Source organism: Engraulis encrasicolus, chromosome 22 (genome assembly GCF_034702125.1).
Source record: "Engraulis encrasicolus isolate BLACKSEA-1 chromosome 22, IST_EnEncr_1.0, whole genome shotgun sequence".
In the NCBI taxonomy this organism is placed as follows: Eukaryota; Metazoa; Chordata; class Actinopteri; order Clupeiformes; family Engraulidae; genus Engraulis; species Engraulis encrasicolus.
In genome coordinates, this window is record NC_085878.1 from 38,538,715 (window position 1) to 38,549,823 (window position 11,109).

The 11,109-nt window shown below is 41.5% G+C and overlaps 1 long non-coding RNA gene across 1 annotated transcript; it reads left to right on the forward strand.

Annotated features, from left to right (window-relative positions):
• Window positions 1-3,381: 3,381 nt before the first annotated feature.
• On the forward strand, window positions 3,382-8,533 carry LOC134439378 (uncharacterized). The gene is made up of 6 exons (XR_010032739.1): window positions 3,382-3,457; window positions 4,690-4,781; window positions 5,157-5,207; window positions 5,509-5,635; window positions 6,199-6,288; window positions 7,635-8,533. It is a non-coding gene; the product is annotated as an uncharacterized LOC134439378 (long non-coding RNA).
• The last annotated feature ends 2,576 nt before the right edge of the window (window positions 8,534-11,109 follow it).

Below are 11,109 nucleotides of genomic sequence, written 5' to 3' on the forward strand. Positions count from 1 at the left end.
TGACGCGTTGTTAGCGAGCTCTATGGGATGTCTCCAAATTGTGAAAGTTTCATCTCCCAACTCCCAATACTTTTTAAATGGCAGGTTTGTAAAAAAACAGACCTGGCTCTATGGAGAATCCCAGTCTTTGGAAAAGTGCATTTTTCAAGAGATCAGCGCATGTCCCACACGGAGGTCCATTTGTGCCTGAAAAATTTAACCTATAAACTTCATTCAAAGACTGTTAGAGAGATCACAAGCATGACTCCGATCTGTGAAAAGGACACGTGCCAACTCCTTTTAGTTTTTTTACAACGATGTTGTAAAGACAAAAAACTCATTCTCATTTTCTCCCCTGTTAAAGGCTCAATACTAACTGTCTTTCAGTCAATCACAACAGGTGCAGCCAGTGAAGTGTTCCATTTCAACTGTCACTGTCTCAAGATTCTATTCTTAACGAGCAGGTGCGAGCAAGCATTCTAGAAGTCTATTGTTCAGCTCTGCAATGCAATGTAATATAGTCTTGCTGGACTACACATGACAATTAGCTGCTTGGCTTAGTGGTAATGCATGCCGCTGCATTAGAGATATGGAGGTTGAGGGTTCGAATCCCACCCGAGCCATGTTGATTTTCTAAATTATATCATATGCAGCGTTCCTTGGCCGACTTAAAATGCCATGTATATCATTTAGTATGGATGGCAAATGTGCTGAATTACAGATATTGAGGTTGGGGGTTCGAAACCCAGTCAAAGCCATGTTGATTTTCAAAATTATATCATATGCAGTGTTCCTTGGCCAACTTAAAATGCCATGTATGTCATTTAGTATGCATGGCAAATGTGCTGGATTACAGATATGGAGGTTGGGGGTTCGAATCCCAGTCAAAGCCATGTTTATTTTCAAAATTATATCATATGCAGTGTTCCTTGGCCAACTTAAAATGCCATGTATGTCATTTAGTATGAATGGCAAATGTGCTGAATTAGGGATATGGGGGTTGGAGGTTCGAACCCCAGTCGAAGCCATGTTGATTTTCAAAATGATATTAAATATCATGTATTGTATGTCATTTAATATCAATGGCAAAGGGGTTGGATTACAGATATGGAGGTTGTGAGTTCGAATCCCGCTCGAAGCCATGTTGATTTTCAAAATTATATCATATGCAGTGTTCCTTAGCCAACTTAAAATACCATGTATGTCATTTAGTATATCCCCAAAACGCAGAGCTACAACACTTTCAAGATGGCTGAATCCAAGATGGCTGAATTGTTTGGCCCATAACTTCTGACTGGGTGGATGGAGTTTTTCCAAGATTTCTTTTAGCTTTGTTTTCTCAATAGTACTTTGTTTCATCTCTGCCCCCAAAGGCAAGCCCGCTTCCAGCATTTTCTGTGAGAATGCATTTCTAGTTAATCTTGTCTTTGTTTCGACAGAGTAGGTGTTTTTGACTGTGACTTGGGTGAGTAAAGGTTTCTTCACTATTATAGGCCTATTTGTGATTAATGTAGTATGGGTTACTGCTAATTGCAGATAATTCAGGAGTGCATTCCACCATGTTTTAAGTTGATATAACCCGCTGAGATGATGTTTTGGAAACATCCTGGCACCTCTGCCTAATTCTGTGGCATAAAAATGTGTGTGACCGGGGGTCTAGAGCAATATTCAGATGAAGTGACACAGCCGGGGGACCGCGCCTCACTGCATATTTCCTGCCTAATAACTCAATATGATTAATCTGCGGCGGGATAATTAACTTCTTTACCTCTGAATGCTTGTCATTTTCAATTTCTTGATCAGGGACCTTTTTCGAAACGATGTGGTCTTTTAAGGCTGATAGATCACAGCCGTCACACGTATCAGGACAAACAAGGGGGGAGATTAATCATATTTAAACAATGACACACACACGCACACGCACGCACGCACGCACACACACACACACACACAATGGTAGCGGCATGGGAGGTGTCAGGGCAACCTTTTTGGATGGCAAACGGGCGGTTATGATGGCACAATTTAAATGTAGTCAAAAACAGTGTGACATGCTGAAGAGGGGGATCACCGGCCTGTGTGTGTGTGTGTGTGTGTGTGTGTGTGTGTGTGTGTGTGTGTGTGTGTGTGTGTGTGTGTGTGTGTGTGTGTGTGTGTGAGGTACCAACAACCTTGACTGAGCCAATCAACGTCTGCTTGTCATGTCTGAGCCATACACGCACAGCAGTCTTCACAAGTTTATGTGTGTACGCTTGTGGGTGGGAGAGAGGAAGAGAAAGATAGAGTGGTGAAACAAAAAGAGAAAAAGAGTGAACGTGTGTGTGTGTGTGTGTGAGACTGGATGTAGGCTATAATCAAGGTTGCCAGATGAGGCTGATGATTTCCGGCCCAAAAAATGCTCAAAACCCGCCAGCAAGCACCAAATCCCGCCCAAATCTATTGATTTCTATGGGCAAAATTGGGCGGATTTTCCTGCAAAATGCAATTTTTACCCACAGACAGCCATCCCAAGCAGCCCAATTGGGCGGGAAACAGCCCAGTCTGGCAACACTGGCTATAATTTAGTCTGACCCGATGAAAGATACATCCGATGATTGTTGATGAGAACAAGCTCTGACCAATCAGCGATCTTTCTCGTTGAATGTGCTTTCCCAACGTTGCGAGCTTCGTCTTCACTCTCTCAAAACAAACTTTGATTCAAAAGAAATTCAAAACTAATCTATGCATTGTGGTTGGTTCGCCAGATTCAGGGCAGAGTGTTCAAAATGCTTTCGCTCCGAGGCCAGACTCACTCGCCAGCCAAAAATGTTTGGCATCCAGCGGGTGGCGCTGCTTTACTAGGCTATCATTTGTGGACATTGTTGCATTATTTACACAAACAGCACATATAAAAAGCACCAATGAAATTTGATGAAGTCTGAAGTCTGAACAAGTAACACAAATAACAACTAATGCAAAGAGCGTGTGCATAGTGCATTTGTCATGTAGGTACTATTCAGTATGTTTGTATGCCTTTGTGTGTGTGTGTAAATGTGTTTCATTGTGTGTGTTTGTTGTGCCAATGAAGCTCACTGAATTGAACCCATAGACCGAGAGTGTGCGCATCAGTTTGTGTGTGTGTGTGTATATATGTGTGTATGTGCGTGTTCGTGTGTGTGCCATCGTGTTTACATGTGTGTGAGGGATGGTTTGACTAAGGCTGTGGACCGTTAAGATAAAACTGCACAGCAAAATCAGCAGAGTTAAAGAGAGTTAATTTTTCAGTGATAAAAATGTCAGTGTTGATTAGAGTTGATTCTGGAGTTGATTTGCCAAACATGTACACTTGGAGTGTAAAAGTAACTCTGGTACGAGTGTTACAATCGCGTGTAAATAAAATATACTCTGGTGTAGAGTTGTTTACTTCATCCGGGGTATTGATGAAGCTTGCGAGGAGAAAGACAGATGGACGCCATTACATTTTTCAATATCGCGGGGAAAGGTAAGGTCCTATTCTGTTTTACAAGATTTCCACCAAGGGCTTTATACACATGGATATTAATAATAACACGTTAAAACAACATGTCAATGTATATACAACACCATATTCGTGACAGGGGCACTAGTTTATGTAACAGCAGTGTGTACCCTCACTGGTTACCTCAGCAGAGGTTAGGCTATAACTAGCCAACCTTGAGAATTTTGAACAACAGACCCGTGGACTTGAGCGAATATAAAATGCAAGATTGTGTTATGATATGCCTACTTCTGAGTTAAGATTCTGCGATGACCACCGTGTGCATAATTTAAATCACTCCAATGAGGGTGGGCTTGCCCCAGTGACTGAGCAAGACGGGGGGATAGCTCGCATGTTAGCAGCTAATTGCATGACATTTAAACTAGCTCTGGAGCTAGCTAAAACCACTTGTGGCGCCAACTGTACTGTTGGTGGTACTATTCGTGGTCTTTCGACGTTCGTCCAGGTTTTATACAAGTTATGCTGTGTATGAAAAACACAACGCCCATTTGTTTTGATGTGAGTTATGGCCGTTTTATTTCAAACAAGTAATTTGAATTGAAAGTAGGCCTACTGGCGCACGCCGTTAACATTAGTTGGCCGTGAAGTAGACTGCGTGGAATTGGGGATTTGCAGTGATAGCCAGCTAGAAGTGTGCTAACTACGGACGCATTGAATGGGCTTCATTGAATAGGTGTTACGATTGTAACCGAAAGCTAGAGCTGGACTACTACGGTAATGTCAAAAGAGTATATCTGTTCTGTGGTGGGATTTTTGTCGGTAATGCGTGATGTTACTATGACAAGCTTTACTCATCTGATGAGCTTTACTCATCTCAAATCGTTTTCCCCGAGTGAGCGCTTGTCACGCTGCACTGCTGCAGCATTATTCCATCCACTGCGAAGTGCAAATAAAGCTCAGTCATCTCTCGAGTCAGTGCCTACAAGTCAGTGGTCAATGCGTTTGTACCGACGCCGTGTGCCTATGAATACATGGCGTTAACACATGTGAAGAAAATATTTGAAGCAGTCGCTACTGTTATTTAAGCAACAGACCTTCCAGTTTATCATGACTAAAATGAAGACTGCAGCTTTTGAGTGACGTTTCAAGATAAACAACGTGAGCATTGTATGGCTACCTGTACACATTTTGGTGTCAGTGTTGTTGCTGGGCAATTTTACTCTAGGTGTGATTTAGTGTTCTTCCTTTCATTTCAGAACACACAATGTTCCTAAAAGAAGAGCATTGAACTGCAGCCTCCTCCATGCACTTTTGAGTTTGTCATGGAAGAAGGTCAGATTTCTTTTTTGTGAGTACATTTCATGGATTTTGCATGAAGTGTCGCTCTATGACGTGTTCAACTAAAAGAACAGAGCAGCTGGTGCTCATCGTGTAGGCTAAGAGATTATCCAAAAGAATAAAGTCAGCACTGGTTGCTTTGCATTTTACATGCATACTTATGTGAACAGAACTTAAAATCAAAAAGTGATTGATGGGGTTACATACATAACAAAGACGAGAGGAACCTGAAGCGTTTTGTGTTCACAATTAACATATTACATTAAATGACATTAATGAGCAGACTCACAATTGTATTCATGTTTGTTTTTGTTCCACATTATCACCCCTGACACGTTTTTTTAAAAATCCAACTGAATAACAAAATGATGAACTTCTTTTTCAGTCAAAGGATCAACGGATTTGAAGTTATTTGAGGAATCTGACACAGCTATTGGTGAGTACGTTTTCCAATACCTCATCACAGATAACCTACACATCTGCCTGGTGGCAAAACCTTTTGATGGTAATGTACTTGAATTAACAGCTTCCTATTTTAAACGTCCTTAAAATGAAAGTATTTCCAACAATACTCTGTGGCGCTCCTGTTATTAAAAAGTGCATTTCTCCCCCGTTTCTGTTTTGTATCTAACCTTTAAATACCACTACATGCAGAATGTCAATGTTTTTTTTGTTTGTTACTAATCTTCATCATCTATACTGAATCTGAATTGGCGTGCCATTTATTGTTGTTGTAGACAACGTGTTTCCCTGGAGTCCCACCCAGCCCGCTGAAGCAGCCTTCCCAGCCCAGCCTTCCTAGCCCAGGCTTCCCTTCCCAGGCTCATCAGTCCGATGGTGCAGAGATGGCTAAAAGGCCAAAGGGTGAGACTAATTTAATCTTGGATGCTACTTTTTGCATTTATGAATTGTGTTCCTGTAGTAAAAAAAGGTTACTGATAACTTAATTAGATGTAGGCTGTGATAAATACATAGACACTGAACTCTTAAGGGCAGTCATGGGTAAGCGGTTAGGGTGTCAGACTTGTAGCCCAAAGGTTGCCGGTTCGACTCCAGAAGAGGCCAGGTTGGTGGGGGGAGTAATTAACCAGTGCTCTCCCCATCCTCCTCCATGACTGAGGTACCCTGAGCATGGTACCGTCCTGTCGCACTGCTCTCTTGAGGCGCCATAGAGGGCTGCCCCCTTGCACGGGTAAGGCATGAATGCAATGTCGTTGTGTGCAGTATGCAGTGTTCACTTGTGTGCTGTGGAGTGGAGTTGGAGTTTACCAATTGGGCTTTCATTTTCACTTTTTCTCTGTGGACATGAAAGCCATGTTTTGAAAAATGCAATAGCACACACGTACAAAAAAAAAACACCCATTTCCAAAGAGCAACATCTTAATACTCATTTCATTGTGTGTCCATTGTGTGTCTTTTATTTGTAGAGGATTCCGGTTGTTCTGGAGAACAGTGCAGGAGGACAGGAAATAATGGAGGAGGAGTATAGGAGATCCAGCACCTGCACTCATGGCACGGTACGTTGTAAGAGAAGAGTAATAGTCTTTGGCAGTTATAGGACTGATATTTAGACACGGACTTACTAGTTCAGCACTAATTTTGTCAATCTCCAACATGCACACCAACATTAAAACCTTTTAATTGCAGTTATTACCTTAGCTACTCCAGTTCATAGCACTTTTTAAAATATATATATTTTAAGGGCTTTTATGCCTTTACTTGATAGGACAGTCTGAGATGGTGACAGGAAGCGAGTGGGACAGAGAGACGGGGTGCGAACAGGAAATTATCCCGGGCGGTCTCGAACTGGGGTCCCCGTCGGCTTGCAAGCCCAAAAGTGGGGGGCTTAGCGCGCTGCACCGCAGCGCCCCCTCACAGTACTTTTTCAGTACCCTCACTCTTCTGTGCGATTGCATTGCATTACATTTAGGTGACTCTTTTATCCAAAGCGACTTAGTTATTTATAGGGTATTGGCTACAGTCCCTGGAGCAAAGTGGGGTAAGTTGTCTTACTCGAGGGCTTTATGGAATGGGAAGACTAGGATAAGAACCTGCAACCATCTGTTCTTGAGATCACCCTAATCATTAAGCCATTATAGATGACTTTTCCCACTGCACAGTTAAACTGCACATTGGAATATTTGCTTTCAAAACTAAGTAAAGAGAACTTTTGCAGAGATTATGAGAATCTTAACACTTGTAAGGTGTTCGTGTTTTTGTTACATAGAAGATGCTCGGGTCATTTTGACCCGGGCATATAGAAAAATAATTTTAAAAGGAAAATAATCATAGCTCATGTTCCGTTCCGAATTTCTGTGTATATACACTATGTTTTTGAGTGAGAGAGCTACAGAGAGAGAAAGATAAGGTAAGAAAGTTAGTAAACTCAATCCAAGCTCTCCCATTGAGCCACCAGTGCTCTTATTGCAACTGAAGGACCAGAAAATATCTGCACTCCTTTTCCCCCATAATTCACCCTTTGCCATGTCAACGCGTGATCACTATTGTATCAGAGAGTTTAGAAAATGTGTATCCCAAAGTGATACGGGTGAAAATGATCCGGGGACACCTCCTGTGTAATAGAAATGTGCAGGGGGGTGGTTAAGCAAGAGGGGCTCACAAATGTTTTTCAGATTCATGTTCCTCACTGAAAATGAGCTAAAGACAGTGAATCTCAATGTGAAAGAATAATAACTGATACTATTTTTCTTTTTTTCAAGCTAAACACTGAAAACGGGTTAAAATGGGGTCAAAAACCTTACAAGGGTTAAGTCAAGGGTCTCTTCACAGCTGTGCTTGAACGTTGTCTGTTGTGACATATTGCATGACATTTTTTCTTTCTTTTTTTTATGTCTTGTTGCAGTTTTGAAGAGGCCGTGAAGGACACGAAGGACACACAGGATCGCCAGCCATACCTCCTTGCACTTCCAGGGTCCCATGTGAAGCCCATCAATTGGCGATGGATTGATACTGGCACACAGTAGGGCCAGTTACGCTGGTGGGCCTGCCCTGGGCTGGGCTGGACCTAAAGGTACTAACGGTGTTTTCACCGACAGGTGGTTAGATGCGAAAGGGGGCTGGTGGCCCAGGTTTCGGGGCGTAGGGCCAGTATTCCTGGCCCTTCAAAGTCTATGGGCCATCAAGGGCCGGAGGGCCAGAGGCGGGGTTTACATCATGGTGGGATCTTATTTGTCCTAGCGAAATGCGAAAACAATGCGGCGACACAGCTTTTTGATCTGCAGAAACGAATTAGTTAAACTTCAATTGGCTTACATTTTTTCTGTGGCCCAATAGCCGACATCGTTTTATTTGTTATCGTTTCATATTTTCCCCTATTGCTGCTGGTTGTTCAGTGAGCCTCCCTTATGTTTCTCCCTGGTGTCCGCAAGTCGGGAATAATCTTATCCCTGATTTATTTGAAATTCTAGTAAGAGCGTGCATGCACCTCGTGCATCATAGAATGCTTCGATTAGATTACGCAGGTATACAAGAGAGAGAAGGAGTTATGTGTTTTGCATTACAAAATGCATATGGGCCGGATGAACGTAATTAATATCTTGTACCTGTCTTTTGTTTGATTGGTGTAAAAAATATGGATATGAGATATTGATTGATTGTACTTGTCTTTTGTTTTATTTGAGAAAAATATTGATATGAAATGTTCATTGATTGTACCCATCTTGTTCAATTTGAGAATAAAATATTGACATGAGATATTTATTGATATAAAGAAAAATAAAAACAAATAAAATGTGAAATGGTTTAATGTTTTGCTTTAATATTGTTACATGTAAAATGTAGTGCAGTAACAATGCAATGTAGTAGTTTTTAGTGTCAAGTTTGTCTACTCCAGACTCCAAAATAGAGAGTTGTAATGGTTACACTTTTGGAAGTGTTGTTTTAACTCTACCTAGTGTTGATTATATAAACTCAATTGTAGTGTTAATTAACTCTAAAAGAGTAATTCAATATATACCAATTAACTCTGCTGGAGTTAATCAAAGAACTCTATCCCAGTGTTATTATTTTAACACTCAGTGTTAGTGTTATTTAACTCTGGCCAGTGAGGATTATATATACTCCAGGGTAGTGTTAATTAACACTGAGAGAGTTGTTCAACTTATACCAATTAACTCTGGCGGAGTTATTTAAATAACTCTATCCCAGTGTTATTATTTTAACACTCAGTGTTAGTGTTATTTAACTCTGGCCAGTGAGGATTATATAAACTCTGGGGTAGTGTTAAATTTAACACTCTCAGAGTAAAATTAACTCTGACCGATTTGCTGTGTGTGATCAACCTGTTCCCGGCACTGGCAGCCACAAGGACAAGCGAACAAGCGTGCGCACGCTCACACACACACACACACACACACACACACACACACACACACACACACACACACACACACACACACACACACACACACACACACACACACACACACACGCAAGTTGTTACTCAAACACATTGAGTTTGTCTTTCATGTTTCACACACATATCCTTAAACACACACACACACACGCACGCACGCATGCAAACACACACACACACGCACACGCGCACATACACACACACACACATATACCAATCAAACTCTCTCTCTCTCTCTCTCTCTCTCTCTCTCTCTATCTCACACACACACACACACACACACACACACACACACACACACACACACACACACACACACACACACACACACACACACACACAGAGAAAGCAATCACTATTAGTGGGGGGTGCTGGCCGGTCGGTGGAGAAGTAAAGGCGCTTTTAGCCGATGAGGAGAAGCACCATCAATTAAGATTAGCGGATCCCAACACACTGTCATAAGGAGAGAGAGAGAGAGAGAGAGAGAGAGAGAGAGAGAGAGAGAGAGAGAGAGAGAGAGAGAGAGAGAGAGAGAGAGAGAGAGAGAGAGCGAGAGAGAGAGACAGACAGACAGACAGACAGACAGACAGACAGAAAGGCAGAGACACAGACACACAGACACCAAGACATACACAGATACAGACACAGACACAAAGGAAAAATAAGACCAAGGTAGATTCTACCCCAGTGTCTTAAAGAGAAGACCGACACTATTGCCTCAATGTCAAAGTTGGCATTTCATTACATCATGTAATGAGAGAGAGAGAGAGAGAGAGAGAGAGAGAGAGAGAGAGAGAGAGAGAGAGAGAGAGAGAGAGAGAGAGAGAGAGAGAGAGAGAGAGAGAGAGAGGAGAGAGAGAGAGAGAGAGAGAGAGAGAGAGAGAGAGAGAGAGAGAGAGAGACACACACACACACACACACACACACACACACACACACACACATACACACACACACACACACACACACACACACACACACACATCTCTTATTTCTATAACATGGTTGTCAGATAAACAGCCTGCTGACTCGATGGATGCAACTGACAGAGAGCTTGTGTGCGTGCGTATGTGTGCGTGCGTTCGTGCGTGTTTGCGTGTGTGTTTGATTCTGGTTCTTGTGATGATGCTGTTATAAATGTTGTACACATATTATTCAGAGTCAGATACATAAGAATCTTTGTTTGAGAGAACTACATTCAACATTTACGTGTTTTGTACTGCTGCATGACCTATATAACTAGTAGTTGTAAATAAGATCAGATAATTGACAGCTGTTTTTTTCACATTTTGTAACTACTGTTTTGATGTTACAGCTAAACAGATATTAAACTACAAAGATGAAAAACAAAGAACTTTTATGACTTCTCACTGCATCGCAGTGCTGAGTACTTCACAGAAATATATATATATATTTTTTTAATTTTCTTCTGAAATCTGGAAAGTTGTTTTGAAGTCTGAAATCCGACTGAAGTTACTTAATGATTTCCCAAATCCTCTGCTCACTCAGTCTGTATAAGATCTTGTACTAATTAAATGTTACACATCACATGTTAACACAAATTGTTTTGGCAGTTGCTATAATAAACAATAAACTGTGTAGTAGTTGTATTAAGCTACAGTCAAAAATAGCAGATATTAAAGACCAAAGACAGCAAGTACATCAAAATTCAGGTCATCTTAGTATCACATTTTGCTGTTGATGAATTTCTCTTTCCCTCATCCTCTCTCTCTCTCTCTCTCTCTCTCTCTCTCTCTCTCTCTCTCTCTCTCTCTCTCTCGCTCGCTCGCTCTCTCTCTTTGCATGTGGGCTTTTGAAACAGAGCGAGAGAGTGTGTGTGAAAGAAAGAGAGGGAGAGAGAGAGAGAGAGAGAGAGAGAGAGAATCCATGCAGTAGATTAAAGCATTAAACACCCATGCAAAGACTTCATTACTTAAAATCTCATCTTAATTTACTTCCAAAC